Source organism: Mercenaria mercenaria, chromosome 11 (genome assembly GCF_021730395.1).
Source record: "Mercenaria mercenaria strain notata chromosome 11, MADL_Memer_1, whole genome shotgun sequence".
Classification (NCBI taxonomy): domain Eukaryota; kingdom Metazoa; phylum Mollusca; class Bivalvia; order Venerida; family Veneridae; genus Mercenaria; species Mercenaria mercenaria.
This window is the reverse complement of record NC_069371.1, coordinates 79,258,827-79,281,871: the sequence shown is the minus strand read 5'-3', so window position 1 is coordinate 79,281,871 and position 23,045 is coordinate 79,258,827. Positions and strand designations below refer to the sequence as shown.

General features: G+C 34.5%; 1 protein-coding gene across 6 annotated transcripts in view; it reads right to left on the bottom strand.

The window, feature by feature from the left end:
* LOC123531178 (SRC kinase signaling inhibitor 1-like) overlaps nucleotides 1-23,045 on the bottom strand; it is a 199,806-nt gene that overhangs the window by 86,732 nt on the left and 90,029 nt on the right. Inside the window, exon 1 of one of the 6 annotated variants that reach the window (XM_053517840.1) lies at nucleotides 9,050-9,258. The exons of the other annotated variants lie outside the window; for them this stretch is intronic. The gene's annotated coding sequence lies outside the window, so the exon portion shown is untranslated. Of the gene's footprint in view, nucleotides 1-9,049; nucleotides 9,259-23,045 lie in introns of those variants that run through there. 6 annotated transcript variants of the gene reach the window in all.

The window sequence follows — 23,045 nt, the reverse complement described above, 5'->3', positions numbered from 1 at the left end:
TTTGAACAATACTGGCTAATCATTTTTGAGTCGGCTAAAGGCTGAAAGCCTTTTGACGAGTCCTTGCTATCCAACGATTCTCTAAACGGACCAAATAACACAGTGAAGGGATGTAGTTTCATTAGATTTCTCAAACTTCAAACCGTTCACTGCATGAATGAAGTTAAGTTGCGTCAATTCCCTTTGCAATGACCAATATATGATGTAATCTGTCATATTTACGACTTGTAATTGTGCAATTCTCGAATGTAACTCATTAAGCATAAATGTGCATTTTAAGAATTGCGCAGGCTTACAAAGCTTGGGTAACATCCAGCGAAAGACAAAAAATAGTTCCAGCAGGGCTCCAGATAAGAATGATGCGTATTAGCGTAAATTACGTATAGAAATAATGCAAATACGCATGTCTAATAATTTCTAAGCGTACAAAAACGTATATAAAATTACAGAAACGCACACAATGCTTTTTTAAAAACAAAATCTGTCTGGATGCGTTAAGTAACATAGCCAATCAGCCTTAATTCTCCCACATTGAACGTAAACACGCATCGTATGATTTCTATAAACTTTGCGTGGGTTGAATTTTGCAGTCAGTAAACGGATAAATTATCGGAAGAAGAAGCTCTTACTGGTTTGTTTAGTTACTACTGATATTAAAAATGATTTTAATTCTTATTTTTCGAGAAATAAACAAATCGGCGAAACATTAAATTGTATTTTCTTGTAGTTTTTGAAATCGAAAGTAGATCGTCTATGTTTCTATGACTCAACTCATGTTTGGCGAAACGAAACAACTTTTTTATGAAAAGATTTAAATAAGAGGTAATTTAACCGTAAACTTCAATGTCAGATACTGCCAATTGCTGCTAAATGTCTTCGTATCATCACAATTTGTAAAATATATTGTTCAAACTGGAGAAAAGTGTAATCGTATCCGGATATAATATTTTGGGTAAATATCGAGCTGTGTTATGAAATTTTAAGAAAAAAACTAAAAACAAACTGAAACTGGTAGACTATACTGTCAGTACATCAATCATTAGCCGACTCAGGCCATTCAGGCCTTTGATTTTATATCTAATATCAACCACTATCTGTTTTGAAAATTTATGAGTTTAATTAACATACTAGCAGTTTAGTTTATATACTCTATAAATTTACAGAGGAAGCGAAAAAAAAGCAAAGACTGTAGCAAAATTTCTGTCAAGAAAATCTTGATATAATGACCATTTTGTATAAGCTTTCATGGATAAATATGAAAGGCATTATATTATTTACTGAAATTACTAATTTTTTTCTTAGCTTCATTATTTTAAATTTATGTTCATGAAAATTCTGAGCATCTCGGCAATATAGCACAGTAATTGCCTTGATTTATGACCATGTTTACATGTTTGGCTAGACTAGCCACTAGACTGATAATTAAGATATTTCTATGATTTTTTTCCAAATTTTTTTTTGTATCTAATGCCATTTCATAGAGACAAAAGCCAGTCTATTCTTAGAGATTTTCTAAGAGGACTGATGTTAAACATAGGATATAGGCTGGCTCAGTTCACTACATTAAATCATAAAAATGTAAAAAAAAAAAAAAAAAAAAAATATCATACACCCCTCCCCCTCCCCCTTCCCATATCCCTCTTCCAACCTCTCCCCTCCCTCTCTTTTAGAAGATAATAATATTTGTATATGCTTTACCTTTAGCCTGCTGGCGGCGAACCCGTGCAGGCTAATCATGGTCTGCACTGTTCGCTATTCAGTCAGTAAATTTTCAGTGAACACCCCTTTGAATAATGAATGGTACTGCCCAAACTAAACAATGAACCAGTTGATTTTAGAAATGAAGCAGGGTAAGGGTTAAGTAAAAAAAAAATCCCAATCCAACATTTAAGAAAAATTTGGATGATAATCTAATAATTATGTCTAATGGGCTTGAATAAGGAAACTAGATGTCAGAAGAGTTGTCATCCCTGTCCCACAAGTAATGTTACAAATTATCATCCTTGGCTCCTTTCAAAACATGAATGATTTTATCTTTGACACTACATAATAGTCTCAAAACCCTACAAAACTTATTACCAGAGTGCATGTTCATCTAAAATTTAATGAAATACTTGAAACATTCCAATGTATCTCCTAGAAGAAAATTCCTTTTAATTCCAAAATACTCCTCCGAACTGTTATGTAAAAATTCTAACATTGCATATTTAATCAACAAAATCACTATCTAACTCCATGAAAACATTTTCTGTATCTAGAGATACAAAGATTCTTTCACACTTTCTTTTTTCCCTGTTACATCTAACAAACATCAATTAACAGGTTTTTCCCCATTGTTCTATATATTATATATATTCGTACAGCAATAATGAGGGGTAATCCACAGCTTATTGACAACTAAATGCAGCCATCTGAATAAATAGGGTTTGACCATCCCTGGAATATATCCTAGAAAATCAGTCTCAACTCTTGCTAGGAAATATAAAAACTGCTGAATATAACACCATAATAATGTATATCATATTACCGTAGTTAGTGTGATAAATGTACCCTTATATTTTTTTTACAGTATAAAAATCAGACATTAGGTATTTTAGTGGCCTTCTGTTTTATTCTTAAAGTGATATTATGCGCATCTTACCGCACATAGTGTGCTTTTGGTGAAATTTTTTATAAAAGCAATTTTCGGTTGCTCTGCATTTAAATGTGTTAAATTAACGACAATGCCGCATAAATATTTGAAGTTGATGCTTTAGAAATAAAGAAATCAGACTTATAAGATAATAGTTCTTTTCGTCAATCTTCTACGCAATTATCTCCCTTACCTATCGGCAGAGATTTCTGAAGTTGAAGGGTAGCAACTCCTGCGTGCAGTTTGACTTTTCTTAAAAAGACTACCCCAGTCAAAATAAGAAAAGTCATATTTGGAAAGTTATTATTTTGTACTGGTAACAGGAAGAGTTTGATATATTGGGTTAAAAGCTATAATTTCCTCCACCCTTTTTACACAGACATCAGTATTTCAGCTGGATTTTTACTTTAACAAGAGCTGTCAGATGACAGCGCGCTCGACTATTCAAAGAATTGATTGAAGAATGGGGTCAAAATATTTCCATAGATTTTTAGACTAAACAAAAAAATGGATTAAACAAAAAATGTTCCTGTATTTGTGGATTTCGATTAGTCTTGCACTAAATGGCAATGTGTGACCATGATGGCAAATATGTTAAGTTATATGTTAGGCAAAACATGGACTTATATGAAAAATTTAACTAATTTCCAAGTCCAAAAAGGGCCATAATTCAGTCAAAATAGTTGACAGAGTTATGTACTCTTGCCTACAGATGGAAATCATGTTGATAAACTAGTGTTAAAAGTTTCAAAGCCACAGTTCAAATAGTTTTGACAAAACGCTGACTTGTAAGAAAAACTGAACAAATTTGAAAGTCCAAAAAGGGCCATAATTCAGTCAAAATAGTTGTCAGAGTTATGTACTCTTGCCTAGAGATGGAAATCATAATGATAAACAGGTGTTTAAAGTTTAAAAGCCATATGTCAAATAGTCTTGACAAAACATGGACATTTACAAAACAGAACCAGTTTCCAAGTTCAAAAAGGGCCATAAGTCAGCCAAAAAAGACGAGAGAGTTACGTACTCTTGCCTACTGATAGAGACTATTATACTGAACAAGATATAAAAGTTTCAAAGCCATATGTCAAACACTTTACACAAAATATGAACTGGTACGAAAAACTTAACCAAGATTTCTAAGTCAAAAGGGGCCATAATTCAGTCAAAATGCTTGATGGAGTTATGTACTCTTGCCTACAACTGGATATTGTGATGGTAAACAAGTGTTGAAAGTTTCAAAGCTTTATCTCAAAAGACTTTGTCAAAATGTGGACTGGTACGAAAAACTTAACCAAGATTTCTAAGTCAAAAAGGGGCCATAATTCAACCAAAATGCTTGATGGAGTTATGTACTCTTGCCTACAACTGGACATGGTGATGGTAAACAAGTGTTGAAAGTTTCAAAGCTTTATCTCAAAAGACTTTGTCAAAATATGAACTGGTACGAAAAACCTAACCAAGATTTCTAAGTCAAAAGGGGCCATAATTCAGTCAAAATGCTTGACAGAGTTATGTACTCTTGCCTATAACTGGACATGGTGATGGTAAACAAGTGTTGAAAGTTTCAAAGCTTTATCTCAAAAGACTTTGTCAAAATATGAACTGGTACGAAAAACTTAACCAAGATTTCTAAGTCAAAAGGGGCCATAATTCAGTCAAAATTCTTGACAGAGTTATGTACTCTTGCCTATAACTGGACATGGTGATGGTAAACAAGTGTTGAAAGTTTCAAAGCTTTATCTCAAAAGACTTTGTCAAAATGTGGACTGGTACGAAAAACTTAACCAGGGTGTGACGTCGACGCCGACACCGACGCCGACGCCGTGGTGAGTAGGATAGCTCTACTTATTCTTTGAATAGTCGAGCTAAAAATGCATATAATTCCACTTTAATTTAAGCATTTAATGATTTCAAACCAATTTAATAGTTTGATCTTCAGGTCACGAAGAAAGTATTTCATTTTCTTTTCAAAGGAGATATTATCGAAAAAAGTAAACAAGTGAAAAAAGGTCGTAATATGTAGTGCTTTTAAACTATGAAATAGGAACATTTAACTCTCTTATATAGTTATTTTTCCATTGGGAAATAAATGTGTTGTTCGCAAACTCAATTTACGCAATCGTAAATGCATTAAAAGGAAAGGTTTTATTGTCACGTGAAGAATCACAGGTCTAAAACTGTCTCAATTTTACTAACTTCTGTTTCAGATTTCCATGAAACTCTTGATAATTTAACAAAAACATGCAAGTGCTATACAGTTTTCTTCATGTATTAAAGATATACAAAAACCTACAGTAATAAAAGCTGTATCTGTTACAGACATTATGTGAAAATTTTCAAATTAAATGTAACCTTCCAAATTTTGTTTTTAACAAAAACAGAGGATATAATCTAAGGTTATTATTAGTAACGCAATGTTTGGAAAGCAGAGTAACAAAACTGGTATAGCATCATTCTGCCATTGGTTGAGTATGATTTTGAAACTGACCAATGGCAAGCTTGCATACTGAGTCACAAAACAGCTACAGCATCTGGTTGGTTGAGCAATATTGAAACTGACCAATGGCTGGCTTGCATTTAGCATCTCACAAAATGAAAGGTGAATTATCTGAATCAGTACGGTATCTGATATATATTCTAGTTAAAGCCCCATGTGGAGTTTATGACCAAATTCATGAATACATATGTAGTTATATATTGATCAATATTATATATATCTAATTTCAAGACATTTCTGGTCAGAATCTGATAGTTCTACGTTAATGAGACGTAAATATAACATTAATATTCTGTAATAAGTTTCATTCTGCTGCTGTGATTTTCTTTTGTTCTAAAGCCCCCACCCCCAACCGCGGTGCCCGCCCCCACCCCAAAAAAAAACACAAAGAAATTCAACTGTAAAATTTCAAAGATTTTTGAGAAAATTGTTTGTTTCAATTTTATGACCTTTATTGTATGGTTAAGGTGATATACCCCTCTGTCACTTCACATATAAGGGCATAACATATTTAAATTTTGTGACATGGTTAATTCAAGCTGGAAATGCTTTACAAAATCCAGTAAAACATTTGGGTACACTGGGAGGGGGGGGGGGGGGTCACCCTTAGCTGTAAGCCTTTCTTCAAAAATTTATGAGGGGTAGAAAACATTCATTTTTACTATAATTGAATTCTGTTTAGGGGGCATGAGGGATGTTGCATGTTTCATGACCTCTCATAAACAGACTCAATCAAACCGAGTCTGCTATTATATGTTGCTGCATTCTATGTTTCCAAAGGATCTTTTCACAGGTTTTAGTATTTATTTCTTCTAGTGGTCAATGCATGCAGTTTTGTTTTATTTTTTTTTAACCTTTAGCCTGTTGGTCGCTTGTGAAAAAGGTTCATGAACTTCATGAATTTATTCATGAATCTGTAAGAATTCATGAATTATTTCAAGAATTATCAAAAAAGTTCATGAACTACAAGGAAAATTTCACTTACTTAAATTCATGAACTCTCAAGTTCAAAAATATTACTTTCATTTCATGAACTTGTAAATGTAGTTCATGAACATTTCAGAAAATCCATTAAATAATTTAAGAAATTCATGAACTTGAAAATGAAATTCAGATAATGATTGAAATTGTGATTCAGGAACTATGGGGTTATGACCCATAAAAAATGTTCTAGAACTTGTATTAGGTTCTTGAACATTCAAGAACTTCTCAAAAACTTAAAGAACTGTTCTTGAACCAGCATAACAGTTCTTAGACTGTGATTCTAGAACAATGATAATTCTTGAACATTGGTTCAAAAACTGCAAAAGTTCAAGAACTTATAGAACTTTGCCAGTTCCTAAACAGTTACTGTTGGTCTAGACTAAGAGTAAGAACCAAAATTGTTCATGAACACAGGTTCATTAAAAGTACTAAAATTCAAAACCTTTTTCTAGTTCAGTGTAACCAGTTCTTGAACCCAATTGGGAGTTTCTGAACTGTTCATTCATTAAACATAAAACTTAGGTTTATTACCTTTTACAATAAATGAATAAGTTCATGAACTTTTCACTACTGTTCATGAACATTTAATTCATAATGTCACATGATCAGTTTCCATTATTTTGTTGCATGCTGGGAAATTTTTTGCACATGTGATTCAGCAATTTTTGAGAAGTTTGTGCAACAAATAAGAAGAAAATAATTATCATACTACAGTTAGGAATGGTTTAAAAGGAACATGAGTATACTGAAAATCAAATAAGTAATTATGGTGTTGTCATAAATCGTTCATTAAAAAAAATAAAATCCTTATAAATGTCACAAGTTTTCACGACCCTGAAGCAAAGCTAGAATCTGAATTTCAATCTTGAGATTAAAGTAAATTATACATTGTTTAACTTAATGTTTTGTATTTTATACAGCCATTGTTTACTTCTTATTATGCTCCCAATCCCACTCTAGTTTACTGTTTTACTCAACATGTCATTTGTCGAGCGTAGAAAATGTCACTGTCACAGTGACTCAGCAGAGACTAAAAAAAAAACAGTCTCTGGCCAGGCTAACTGAAAACATATTGACCTACAGGATTTTTTCTTGTATCAAGCTCTACCGAAATTGTTAAAAGAATTCCATTACATGCAGATCTCTCAGGTTTCATAGTGTTACACTCCTACCAGGTTTCCTTGACTAGTTCATGAATAAGTTCATGAACTTTTTTTTCTTTTTACAAAAATAGTTCATGAATAAATATTCATGAGAATCAAAATTTATGTTTTATGAATTTCAATATTCATGAATTAGTGCATGAATTAAAATTCATGAATAAATATTCATGAGAATCAAAATTTATGTTTCATGAATTTCAATATGCATGAACTTGTTCATGTATTATTTTTAATTCATGAACAAGTTCATGAATATCGAAATTCACGAAACATAAATTTTGATTCTCATGAATATTTATTCATGAACTATTTCATGAATTTGTTCATGAATAAATTCATGAAGTTCATGAACCTTTTTCACAGGGGGTGGCAAGTGATTTTGCCTTTGTGACCAGTGCAGACCAAGATCCGTGCAGGCTGATCATGTTCTGCACTGTCCGTTATTCAGTCAGTAAATTTTCAGTGGACATCCCTCTGAATAATAATGGTACTGCCCAAACTGAATGATGGACCAGTCCATTTTAGAAAATTAGCAGGGTCAGGGTTAAAGACTTAAAAACACTTTTTGAAAAAATAAGTAGGTTTATCTTAGCTTTACTTAATTTCTAAATAAAATATAAAACAGATACAAAATTTTGAAATTTTTAGAGAATAAAATTTCCTAGACTTACACGCCACCTTTAGGACAGGGATAGCTTTAAGAACATTATTTATGTAAATATGATTTAGGGAATGTCTGAAACACAACAATATAAATACAAACAATATACGACCTTGTATATATTTTTGTCTTGTCAGTTTTTTTTTTCAATCATCCCATATTACTTAGAAGGCTTCCAGTCACAGGAGTGGGGTTTCAAATTATCACTGTTGTACCATATTTGTTTCTTAAAAGGATGGCTGTCAGGTTCAATAAGATTACACAGCAATTAATGAAATTATTGGGATTATTTTAGATATATGGTAGCCATTCCCATGGCAACAGTTTTCCTTATTGCTTACTTCTCAATGTTTTCTAACTTATACATATATAGGTGTTGGTAAATGTTCAAAACATAATACTTTTTCTCTGTCTTCAGTTAATGTCTTTAGTAAAGAAATTTATTTGTTATATTAACTTACAATAAATTGAATTGTTATAAAAACTGCCAATGATAAATAAACAATATCAAAAGATAAAGGCAGAGACTGAATAGCATACTTTTAAATTTTGTGTTAAAGGGAAGTAACTGTTCTTCATTAAAGGCATGCTTCCGCAACCTTCATATGCTATTTTTAATGTTCACAATAAAATATTCACTGACATCTTAATTATGAAATGTATATTCCCAGATTTTTCTTTCAATCAATTAAATTTGTAACATCCAATGTATGTCAGGATTTAATTCAACCTTTAGCCTGCTAAATTTCTAAAATGGACTGGTCCATCAATCAGTTTGGGCAATATCATTTATGATTTTAAAGGGCTGTTTACAGAAAATTTACTGACAGTGCAGACCAGGGTGCAGACCATGATCAGCCTGCACGGATGTTCAGGCTGATCTTGGTCTGCATTGGTCGCAAAGGCCGAATTACTTACCACTAGCAGACTAAATGTTAAGTTGGTTCTTAGATGGTCTTCACGTTTAGTGTTTAGGGGATACATTCGTAAAATTGTGGATGGAAAAATAAAATCCTTAAAATCATTCTAGAAACTATATTTTTCACATTTTACTAACAGAAGTTAAAATGGATTTATGTTTTTCTAATCTTGACAAGTTAATACAACAATACCTGAAAACTGCTTTAAACAATTCCACTTTTTTTCTTGGTGTTACTCATTTTTACAACAAACACGGTAAGATAAATTGAGTTTTGGTGGTCTGATTCCTGACTGGACGATTTGTCACATGTTTTCGCGACTTCACATATAGTCATATAGTGACTACCACAACACGATTTGATTCACCAAAATGGCCTCTTTCTGTTTCCTTGAACTAAATGAGTAAAATACAAAAAATAGCAGAGTATTCCTTTAAAAACTACGTATCCTCAGCTCTTAACAGATTTGTAAACATTTCCTTCCTTTCAAACGACCTAAAATACCTGTGTTACATCCTGTACTTATCTTATTATACATGAAGAGAACTAATTAGTTATTTATTATCCAGTTAATTGATGAAATGCTGTATCAATGAAAAGCTCTTTTATGTAACAGGTAGGTGTAAAATTGTACACAGTGGAAGTTAGTGTTTATATCTATTTGCCAGATTTAACCTTACTATGCTCCACAATTTTATTTACTTTATTAAGAAAAACTTGACAAATCACAACTGTTTTTATGTACATTTTCTTTTCACAATAATCCACAAAAAATCACTTTTGCCCACTGCAGTAGCCTTGAAATTACTGGTAACTGAATGCCGTATCTGCCCTTAAATTTCATTTTTACAAATTCAAAGATAGTTCAGAATAATTCCAGGGAAATAAATTCTAAACTCACTGACAATCCCTAAAGTTCCTACAGTAAAACCACAATCTGTGAAATTTCAGCAATAAAACAACCCTTAACCTATATGAAACTGACCCAGTCTTTTTTTATCATTTCTAACCCCTAATTAATTTTGACCCCTGGGCAGATTGGCCTTGATAAAGAGTTTATTTGTTTTTGATGTAGCTAGGGGCCACAAAGGGTCAAATTAGGAAGCACTTGTTGACAGGAAGCTATAAGTAATAAATGAAGGATTTTTTATCATTAAAATCTGATATTCATTTTTCTAAAATTACACTGTCCTGTAGTTAGAGAACAATTAAATGGTATTTCGCTGTATTTACTAAAAGCTCTATGATTTATTAATGGTTCTATTTAATTGAGAACAGTGGGAGAAAGGCAGTATTCCTAACATTAAACCAATTTTCTCACGAAAAACTTCACAGGTACATTTTGTAATTGACCACAGCTTTCAAAGAGACATTATTCCTTTCAGTGATTTACAAATTTTAAACTAGTTATTTCAGCATTAAAAGTTCCTTCCAAGCTGTTGTATGCTGTACAAGTCTAAAATTCTTCACCAGTATTTCCATATGTACAAGTCCAAAATTCTTCACCAGTATTTCCAAATAAAGGCAGCCTTTCTGTAAGTATTTCCCAAATGTTTGCAGCAAATATTGACACTCATATCCTTAAAAATTACTTTTCCACTTAATATTTACAAATGTAACTTCTTAATATAAATTCCCATGTACTCATACTTTTTCAGCTTAAACAATACCTTTTCACTATGTACACACATCTAGATTCACTATGACATATTTGTTACACTGCTTCTTATGCCCATTTAGTTCCCTATATATACTTTTTTGTATGTACTTAAACTGTCTTACTTAACTACGAGTTCTATTGATTTCTGTTGTATTTTTTCTTCTTTTGTCAAAGTGCTGTTTCAGATCTTTCACAGGAAAAAAACCTACACAACAGTTTAAAGAACTATGAGATATAATATAGCACACTGATATGAAAACATACATGCCAGAACCGTTATCTGCCTTTTAGCATGTACTTGTCAAACATTCTCTTAATTCCTTTGTAGTGTCCACAAATAACTGTACAGTGACAATACTTGCCTTATTTTAAAATTCAAAAATTTAAATGCCAAATGATAAACCAATAAATATCTTTATTACAGTTTTAATCCCCTTGTATAAAGACTTTAATACCATCATCAATAACTTCATTAAATAGTCTCTGCATTTCATCCTACTTTACTCTTTTTTTCTGATTAACATTAATATTGCATTTAACTTTCATTTTTCTTTAATTCCAATTTTCCTTTCATATTTTTCATCAAATAACAATGATCTGTCACTTCATAATTTGACTTGATAATATTATCAGAAGTACCGAAAAAAATTGCCTATTACATGTAGGCTGGAAATAAAAATGTTGGTTAAATCACTTCCAAACTCTACGATCTTATTTATAACATATTGAGTGTATACCATTTTTCAACAACATCAGCGTGGAATATTCAGTGACGAAATACCATTTTTTCCCAAACTGCGCAATGTTTCACAGCAACCTGCAAAATGTCTAAAAAAAAAAAAAAAAAAAAAAAAAAAAAAACAACAATAAAAGTGTATGGCCTAATCTGACAGGTTTCTCAGATCAATCCGGAGATAATTCTATTGTCCACTTTGATGAAACACTTGATAACAGAAAAAGTAATTCCACTTATCACTGAAAATAATCTTAATAATTCTGATTATTTCATTTAATATTACTCCATTTTCTTATCAGCAATATCTAAACTATTTCCAGTACCATGTCTAAATGTCCCAGCTACAGAGATATTTTTTAAATACCAAATAGTGCATATAAAAAACTTGTTTACCCAATACACATCACAATATAATGGAACGATCCAATCATGTGTTTACCTGGTATTATCAGTATTTGTTTCCCAGTTATATCAACAAAATCATTTTGATTTATAATCCTTCTATGTGGTTTCCAACAATAGTGACTGAATTTATGTAAATTTATGATAAAATAATTTTACCTTTTTTATTTTAAGGTAGTGTATACAAAGGCTAAACAAGAGCACCGCAATGCGGAGCAATATACGCCCGAAGGTATGACCTTTGTCCGCTAAGTGTGACCTTGACCTTGAAGCAAGCCATCCGAAACATGCGCTCTGCATGTTGTCTCAATGTGGTGAACATTTGTGCCAAGTTTCTTTAAAATCCTTCAAGCAGTTCAAGAGTTATAGAACGGACACGAAACAAAGTCATATAACCTTTGACCCTAAGTGTGACCTTGACCTTGAAGCAAGCCATCCAAAACATGCACACTGCACATTGTCTCAATGTGGTGAACATTTGTGTCAAGTTTCTTTGAATACCTTCTAGGGGTTCAAGAGTTACAGAACGGACACAAAATTACTTACGGACGGATGGATGGACACCAGAGTCATAATACGTCCCTTTGGACGTATAAAAACATTTTCACTGGAATGACCTTTTCTTTATGATATTTGCAGATATCATTTGTCAGTACAACCAAATTATCCTGTTTTCACTATATCAGATTACTTACTTACCCGAAAATGTCAACAAAATAATCTGTTTACAAAAAATATATGAATGAGTTCTATTATTATTAGAATAAAGTCTTCCACCATCCGTTTACAATAACAGTCAAATTTAAGAGTGTTTCGCAAAAACAATGTCTACAAAATACAGTGAAATGCTGCTCACTTCAGCTATCATTGACTTTGCTACACTGACTTTTCTACCAGTGACTTTTTTACCATTTTCAAACAGTGACTTTTCTTCAAGTGACCAGTGATTTTTTCTGGTGAATTTTCTACCTGTGACTTTTCTAGTGACTTCTCTACCAGTGACTTTTCAACCAGTAACTTTTCTACAAGTGACCAGAGATGTTTCTAGTGACTTTCCTACCAGTCACTTTCTTAGAGACTTTTCTACCAGTGACTTGACTTTTCTACCAATAGTGACTTTTCTAGTGACTTTTCTATCAGTGACTTTTTTACCAGCAGTGACTTTTTTACCAGCAGTGACTTTTCTACCAGTAACTTTCTAAGAGACTTTTCTACCAGTGACTTTTCTAGTGACTTTTCTATCAGTGACTTTTCTAGTGAATTTTCAACCAGTGATTTTCACCAGTAACTTTCTTAGAGACTTTTCTACCAGTGACTTTTCTATCAGTGACTTTTCTAGTTTCTACCAGTGACTTTTCTAGTGACTTTTCTACCAGCAGCGACTTTTCTAGTGACTTTTCTACCAGTAATGACTTTTCTACAAGTGACCAGTGACTTTTCTACGAGTGACTTTTCCACAAGTGACTTTTCTGCCAGTGACTTGACTTTTCTACTAGTGACTTTTCTAGTGACTTATCTACCTGTGACTTTTCTTCAAGAATACTGTCATTAAATCAATCCTTTACCAGATGTACCAGAATGTTCTGACAGAACATCATCATCTCCGAAGTTAACAAAAGCAAAAATGCATATAAAGACAGAAAACTTATAAAATAAAAACCCCTTATTAAATGCAAATGCAAACTGCAAAAAACAGATCGATGAAAAGCTAATTCTTAAAACCCTCTTAAAGATTAATTCTAAATTACAATATTTGCATTTCATCTTCATTCTTGAATACAGATCAAAGATATCAAAGAAAGTAAAAAACATCTAGAAACATCATAAAGCCATCTTACAATATGTAGGAGCCATTCAACCTGAAGATGCATGCAAATATTCGGCTAAGTGCACTGGGCGCTATAACATCAGGTTCGTGTAAATAAAAAAAAGTGTTATAAATACATGCATATCCTTAATCACTGACAAGCGATTACTTAATATTAATTTAGTCACACAGATTAATCAATATCTAAAACGATTAACTAAGGCAAGGTCATCTGTCTAAATCCAGGTCTGTAATTATTTATTTCTATTAGTTCATACAATGGTCAATAAACTGAGATACTCAAGTCAATTTTTGTTGTTATTTAAATTGTGACAGTGATTTACTTGACGATATATGGATAAATCTTTCTTTATATTTAGTCTAAGTCATCCCTAAAGCCTTCAATGACCTCCTTCAGGAACGCTAATAGCTGCCACATTTTCTCTCTGTCAGCTTCTTGTCAATTTCAAGTAGTGGCCAAAACAGTTTAACAGGAATATATATAAATCAATACATCTTAACTGTGGAGCAAATGAGATCTGTCAATATCCCTAGCTATCTGAAATAAGCATAGCTTTTCCTGTTGAATAGATATCCTTGCTTTTTTTTCCCTTCCCCAAACACCGCTAACCCTTTCTCTACCTCATCCTCATTTTTTGATTTTTATAATCAAAATGTATTTATTGTTGGATTTTTTAAGCAACCCATCTGCTATATATTTATATTGTTTCCACTACAGTTTCTACTTGTGATGGGTCTACCCTGCCATGTATGCCTCTGGCGATGATTGCTGTGCTTTGTGCCTCTAAGAAATCTACCCTTACTATTTAATTTCAATGGATAGTGGGAGGTCAAGAGCTTTGAATACATTACTTCTTTAGCTCTTGAAAAAAATGCATTGTCAAGAGCTTTTGTGGAATGTTTAGTCCAATTAAATTTCTATCAAGACATGAATCAACTGGTGACATTTTAGCTTCAATAATGAAGAATACCCCATACTAGGACTGTTGTCCTTGCAAAATGACCCTTGCAAGATATAACAAATCATACAATCCTGACACAGACAGGACAAAAACATATGTGTAATAAAGTGCATAATGAGGCAGGTCAAGAGATGACAGGACAGGAATATATTGGGAACTATAGGTCAGAATGTTTCACTACAGCTTAAAGGACATGATAGAAAAGGAGCTGATGTAACACAACCGGACAAGTTAAAATAAAACAAGGTATTAGATTAAAGGTAATGATGCATACTCTCTGAAAATCTTCGACAGAATAAAGTACAAAGTCAAACAAGAGCTGTCGGAGGACAGCAACGCTCGACTATTTAACAGCCTTGTCGCTTGAATGAATAAGAAAGTCGAAAAAGGGGCATAATTTAGTAAAAAAGTAAAATAGGGTTATGGAACCTGCATAGTGCTTATCAGCTCATGACAGTGGACAAGTGTATGAAGTTTCAATCCATTCCCATTAGTGGGTACTGATACCAGCTTACATATAAGAATTTAACCCAAAAACTCCTAAGTTGAAAAAGGGGCATAATTTTGTAAAATGCAAAGTTGAGTTATTGACCCTTTGCACTGCATGTCATATCATGACAGTGAACTAGTGTGTGAAGTTTCAATCCTTTCCCATTAGTGGATACTGAGATACCAGCTTACATACAAAAACTTAACCAAAAATTTCTATGTTGAAAAAGGGGCATAATTTTGTGAAAAGGCAAAATAGAGTTATGGAACCTGTGCAATGTAAGTCAGATTATCACAGTAAATAAGTGTGTGAAGTTTCAATCCATTCCCACAAGTGGTTACTGAGATACCAGCTTACATACAAAACCTTAACCAAAAATTTCTAAGTCAAAAAAGGGGCATAATTTTGTAAAAAAGCGAAACAGAGTTATGGAACCTGTGCAATGTAAGTCAGTTTATCACAGTGAATAAGTGTGTGAAGTTTCAATCCATTCCCACAAGTGGTTGCTGAGATACCAGCTTACATACAAAAACTTAACCAAATCGGGACGCGGACGCGGACGCGGACGCCGACGCTGACGCATGGGCGAGTCCAATAGCTCTACTATTCTATGAATAGTTGAGCTAAAAAGGGGCAAACTCCAAAACACAATAACCAGATAGAAATTCCCCAAAATATGTGCATGTCCCTTAGGTTGAGAACCTTATAATGATGCTACAGACCAAGTTTGATGAAGATTCATCAAGCAGTTCATGAGAAGAAGCAATTTAAAGGTTTTTCTATTTTAGCTCTAATAGCCCCTAAAAGATGCCAAGTGCCATCACTTGAACAAATTATACAAGATAGGACCTTACAGTGATGCAAATGACCAAGTTTGATGAAGATTCATCAAACAGTACATGAGAGAAAGTCTTATAAGGTTTTTTTTCTATTTTAAGCACCAGTGGGCAATGAAAGGGCTTGAATCACCCTAATTTAATTAACAGTTTGTAGAGAACCTTATAATGATGCGACAGACCAAGTTTGATGAAGATCCATGATAGGGTCATTAAAAGAAGTTATTTACAGATTTTTCTATTTATAGCTCTAGTGGCCCCTAAAGGAAGCCAAACACCCTCATTTGAACAAAATTGGTAGAGGACCTTAAAATAACACTACAGACAAAAACTGATGAAAATCCGTCAAGTGGTTAATGAGAAGGAATCTTCAAACACTTTTCTTTTATAAACTCTAATGTCCCCTAAAAGAGGCCAAGCATCCCTAATTAAATAAAATTTGGACAAGACCTTAAATCAATGCTACCGACCAATCAAGCAGTTTATTAGAAGAAACTGATTGAAGGTTTTGCTCAGCCCCTAAAAGGAGCAAGTGCCTTCATTCTTCAAACTTGAGCGAAGACCTTGTCAGGATGCTGCAGACCAAGTACAAGTTGCTTTAGAGTAGAAGATGTTTATGTAGGCAATTAATTAATGGACAGCATATAATGGAAGCTGGACCATCCATCTATACTCCAATCTCACCCTGAACCTTTGGTTCAGTTGAGCTAAAAATTCATTCTTATTGATGCTACTGCTGACAAAAGTAACAGGTCACTTGAGTTCGTCAGACATAACCTTAGCGACAGCACACCTCAGGTCAAATCAACAGCCTATACTCTACCATCATCAGGCCTACCACTGAATACGCCTCCACAGTCTGGGATCCAGCCTTCATTATCGACATACACACCCTGGAACAAGTACAGAGGAAAGCCACACGTTTCGTCACCAACTGTTACACAGAATGTATACCTGGTTGTGTAACCCAAATGCTACAAGAACTTGGTTTGGAAACCCTACAACACAGACGATACAAAGCCTGGCTGTCAATGCTCTTCAAGATCGCCAATGGCATCGTAGAAGTCCCTGAGAGCCCACTGACACAAAGTGACCAGCGAACCAGAGGTGCCAACCGTTTCTTTCAAATAAGGGCATCAACCAACATCTACCAGATGTCCTACTTTCCATGCACGATAAGCATCTGGAATCGACTACCACCCAGGGTTACCAACTGCCATACCATCGAGGGGTTCAGGGCAGCACTCGGGGGGTCCCTGCCAGCCAGTTACTAATCATCCAGAGCCATGTACATAATTTTAAAGTCTTTAACATGTAAATACTACAGCTGTTTTATTGGGCACTGCAGATGTTTTATTGGGCACTACAGCTGTTTTACTGGGCACTGCAGCTGTTTTATTGGGCACTGCAGCTTTTTATCACAGGGTACCAGGCATTCCATCAGGTATATTACCCTGTACCCAGGCATTCCGTCAGGTATATTACCCTCACTCTGGATGATGATTGGTATTGATGCAGACTTTGTACTCTATGTATTCCTTTGTCATTACGTAAATGGGAGTTCAATAACAAAATATAGTGCTCTCCAGTGACTCACAAATAAAACTTGTTTCAGATTAAATGCAGGCAGCTTTAGCAAAAAAATACCTTTATCTAATTTCACTGAAAGCATAATGTCCTTTGGCAAGCAAACCATTTGTATCTTTTGTACAGGTCATAGACCCTCACTCAGTGATAAAGGACTCTGTTTAAAATGTTTTCCATTTGTCTTACGCTAAATGAATCACTTTTGTCCTTCCCAGGTATGCCAGTTTCCACACATGCCATATCTTTCCTTTGTAAGTATGCCAGTCTCCTTTATGTGCCTCATCAGTTCTTTGTAGATATGCATGTTTTTCACATACCAAGTCAGTTCTTTGTAAGTAGAAGAGTAAGTAGAAGAGTCTATACAAATGCCATATCAGTTCTTTCAGGGTGGCCAACCAACGTGACGTGAAGGAAAATAATATAGGCAAAATATCACAGGGAATCAAGACATTTTCTGTGTGAACGCATCCAAAAGCCACTTAGGTTGGCCACCCTGTCTTTGTAGGTATGTCCGTATGTCAGTATCTCAAATGGTATGCGAGTCTATAAAAAAACGCCACACCAGTCCTTTGTAGGGATGTCCGACATCTTTCCTGTGTATATACAGGTATGTCAGTCTCTATAGCTGACATATCTGTCCTACCTATGCATTTGATGCAATATTTATAGCCTGCTTTTACAGGTTTACCCAATGTTTATGTGAGCTATAAAGTAAAAAAGCAAATCAGAAAATGAAACTGGATCAAAGAAGCTACAGCCATAAGCCAGCAAACAGACTTGCTTTAATTTCCTGGACAGCTGACTTTATTGTGGCAAGTTGCAATAAAAATGTGTAACAAAGTGTGAGTTATCACCTTACAGTAATTAGTTTTATCACTATGGTGGAAACAATACTGATTGCACTGTTCTTGTCCTCACCCGGTTATCTTACCTCCCCTTCCCTTCACTATATTACATGCAAAAGTTAGTTCCCCTCTTTTCAAATGGCCAGGAGCCCATGCATGTGGTAGTATTTTATATGCATGAAATTGCACAACATGCCAACGTAAATGGGAGTTCAATAACAAACTATAGTGCTCTCCAGTAACTCGCTAATAAACTTGTTTCAGATTAAATGCAGGCAGCTTTTGGAAAAAATACCTTTATCTAATTTCACTGAAAGCATAATGTCCTTTGGCAAGCAAACCATTTGTATCTGTTGTACATGTCATAGATCCTCACTCAGTAATAAAGGACTCTGTTTAAACTGTTTTCCATTTGTCTTATGCTAAATGAATCACTTTTGTCCTTCCCAGGTATGCCAGTTTCCACACATGCCATATCTTTCCTTTGTAAGTACGCCAGTCTCCTTTATGTGCCTCATCAGTTCTTTGTAGATATGCATGTTTTTCACATACCAAGTCAGTTCTTTGTAAATAGAAGAGTAAGTAGAAGAGTCTATACAAATGCCATATCAGTCCTTTCAGGGTGGCCAACCAACGTGACGTGAAGGAAAATAATATAGGCAAAATATCACAGGGAATCAAGACACTTTCTGTGTGAACGCATCCAAAAGCCACTTAGGTTGGCCACCCTGTCTTTGTAGGTATGTCCGTATGTCAGTATCTCAAATGGTATGCGAGTCTATAAAAAAAACGCCACACCAGTCCTTTGTAGGGATGTCCGACATCTTTCCTGTGTATACAGGTATGTCAGTCTCTATAGCTGACATATCTGTCCTACCTATGCATTTGATGCAATATTTATAGCCTGCTTTTACAGGTTTGCCCAATGTTTATGTGAGCTATAAAGTAAAAAAGCAAATCAGAAAATGAAACTGGATCAAAGAAGCTACAGCCATAAGCCAGCAAACAGACTTGCTTTAATTTCCTGGACAGCTGACTTTATTGTGGCAAGTTGCAATAAACATGTGTAACAAAGTGTGAGTTATCACCTTACAGTAATTAGTTTTATCACTAGGGTGGAAACAATACTGATTGCACTGTTCTTGTCCTCACCCGGTTATCTTACCTCCCCTTCCCTTCACTATATTACATGCAAAAGTTAGTTCCCCTCTTTTCAAATGGCCAGGAGCCCATGCATGTGGTAGTATTTTATATGCATGAAATTGCACAACATGCCAAAGTAAATGGGAGTTCAATAACAAAATATAGTGCTCTCCAGTAACTCACTGATAAACTTGTTTCAGATTAAATGCAGGCAGCTTTTGGAAAAAAATACCTTTATCTAATTTCACTGAAAGCATAATGTCCTTTGGCAAGCAAACCATTTGTACCGTATTTCAGTGTGTATAGGTCGCACTTTTTCTACCCATTCTGCTGCCTGAAAAAGTTCCTGCGACCTATACGACAGAACATTGCCACCAGTTTTTTTTTCGGGCCAATTTTCTGACCGTAGCTCTCGCAAAATTACGTGCATCTGTTACGAACGAACAAAATGGATAAAAATATCAATATCGGCGGCTTTTCAACCAATAGCGGTTACTTTCAATAAAATATATCGTAAATAACCCATACAGACTATTAAAATTACGAATGACTTTAATTCAAAGATGTTTTTGCAGACTGAATCACGTTTGTTTCTTCTTTCGTTTTACTGGACGCCATTGACATGTACTCCGGGTTGGATAAATTCTGGACAGATCCGTCCTCCATTCCAAACATTGTTTATACTAAGTCTTAGCGTATTAAAAAACTTGAAAGATAATTTTTTACTTTTGATTTTTAAACAAAAGAAAAAAATCCAAAAAGAGATATTTTGTTAATCTTTTTACTCAGAATCAAAAGAACGCGGTTAATTACATGACACGGAAAGGTGTTATAATTGCTGTGCAAACAATTCACACTTAAACTTGCATGATAACAGAATGTAAACGCAAACCGTCTGCTGCCAATTAGTGTCAAAAAGCCGCTTTTCTTTGATATAATCTGTTACCGTTACTACTGTTGGTACGAAACGGTTGGGAACGAAAACAACACTGTCCGATTTCCACCAATCAGGTTCTGATAATAATTCAGTCCACGGCATCAATATGGCCGCCGCCATAACTTTTTTGCCGGTAAATATTAAATATTGCTGGGGAAAAAATCCGAAATTTAACTGCGACTAATACGCTAGAAGTTCAATTTTCCGACCATTTCCAGAGCAAAAATTAGATGCGGACTATACATTACCGCGACCAATACACACCAAAATACGGTATTTTTTGTACAGGTCATAGATCCTCACTCAGTAACAAAAGACTCTGTTCAAACTGTTTTCCATTTGTCTTACGCTAAATGAATAACTTTTGTCCTTCCCAGGTATGCCAGTTTCTACACATGCCATATCTTTCCTTTGTAAGTACGCCAGTCTCCTTTATGTGCCTCATCAGTTCTTTGTAGATATGCAAGTTTTTCACATACCAAGTCAGTCCTTTGTATAGAAGAGTCTAAACAAATGCCGTATCTGAGTCCTTTCAGGGTAGCCAACCAACGTGATGTGAAGGAAAATAATATAGGCAAAATATCACAGGGAATCAAGACATTTTCTCTGTGTGAACGCACCCAAAGGCAACTTAGGTTGGCCGCCCTGTCTTTGTAGGTATGTCTGTCAAATGGTATGCGAGTCTATAAAAAACGCCACACCAGTCCTTTGTAGGGATGTCGGACATCTTTCCTGTGTATATACAGGTATGTCAGTCTCTATCGCTGACATATCTGTCCTACCTATGCATTTGATGCAATGTTTATAGCCTGCTTTTACAGGTTTGCCCAATGTTTATGTGAGCTATAAAGGCAAAAAGCAAATCAGAAAATGAAACTGGATCGAAGAAGCTACAGCCATAAGCCAGCAAACAGACTTGCTTTAATTTCCTGGACAGCTGACTTTATTGTGGCGAGTTGCAATAAACATGTGTAACAAAGTGTGAGTTATCACCTTACAGTAATTAGTTTTATCACTAGGGTGGAAACAATACTGATTGCATTGTTCTTGTCCTCACCCAGTTAACTTACCTCCTCTTCCCTTCACTATATTACATGCAAGAGTTAGTTCCCTCTTTTCAAATGGCCAGGAGCCCATGCATGTGGTAGTATTTTATATGCATGAAATTGCACAACATGCCACCCTCTGTCATATAAAATAGTCTTTAAACTATTGGGTTTTTTAATTGTGTGCGTGTGTGTGTGTGCGTGCGCGCGTGTGCACGTGTGTGTGTGTGTGTGTGTGTTCAACATCTTTTTCAAAATTTTTTTAGTCATATAAACGACGGTGTCTACTTGAGTCAGGCTCTTACTTAACAAGAGCTGTCGGTGGATAGCAACACTTGACTATTCAACAGCAATGTCAATTGAATGATTATGAAAGACCCAAAACAGGGGCATAATTTTGTAAAAATGCAAATCAGGGTTATGGAACCTGTGCACTGCATGTCATATCATCTCAGTGAATAAGTGTGTGAAGTTTCAATGAGTGAGTACTGAGATACTAGCTAATATACAAAAACTTAACCAAAAATTGCTAAGGCGAAAAATGGGATTAATTTTGTAAAAAAAAAAAAAAAAAAATAAGAGCACCGCCTTGCGGGTGCTGACGCTCATCTGATTTTTTTTTTGTATAATAGAAATATTATCCTACCCATGATTTTCTAAGTCTAAAAAGGGCCATCATTCTTGCAAAAAGCAGGATAGAGTTATGTTTCTTGATGTACAGTGTCCACTTATGATGGTGAAAAACTGTTGCAAGTTTTAAAGCAATAGCTTTGATAGTTGAGGATAAAAGCTGACCTAAACATAAAACTTAACCAAGAAAACTGATTTTCTAAGTACAAAAGGGGCAATAATTCTTGCAAAAAGCAAGATGGAGTTATGTTTCTTGATGTACAGGGTCTGCAAGTATTCCAAGTTTCAAAGCAATAGCTTGGATACTTCAGGAGAAAAGTTGACCTAAACATAAAACTTAACCAAGAAATCTGATATTTTCTAAGTCCAAAAGGGGCCATAAATCTTGCAAAAAGCAGGATGGAGTTATGTTTCTTGCTGTACAGGATCAGCTTATGATGGTGAACAAGTGTTGCAAGTTTTAAAGCAATATCTTTGATAGTTTAGGATAAAAGCTGACCTAAACATAAAACTTAACCAAGAAAACTGATTTTCTAAGTCCAAAAGGGGCAATTATTCTTGCAAAAAGCAAGATGGAGTTATGTTTCTTGATGTACAGGGTCTGCTTATGATGGTGAACAAGTATTCCAAGTTTCAAAGCAATAGCTTAGATAGTTTAGGAGAAAAGTTGACCTAAACATAAAACTTAACCAAGAAATCTGATATTTTCTAAGTACAAAAGGGGCAATAAATCTTGCAAAAAGCAAGATGGAGTTATGTTTCTTGCTATACAGGGTCAGCCTTATGATGGTGAACAAGTATTCCAAGTTTCAAAGCAATAGCTTTGCTAGTTTAGGAGAAAAGCTGACCTAAACATAAAACTTAACCAGGCAACGCCGACGCAGACGCCGACGCCGACAACCGCTCAAGTGATGACAATAACTCATCATCTTTTTTTTCAAAAATTAGATGAGCTAAAAAAGAAGCAAAATATAGTTATTGAACCTGTGCAATATAAGTCAGTTTATCACATTGAATAAGTGTGTGGAGTTTCAATCTAATCCGACAAGTGGTTACTGAGATACCAGCTTACATACAAAAACTTAA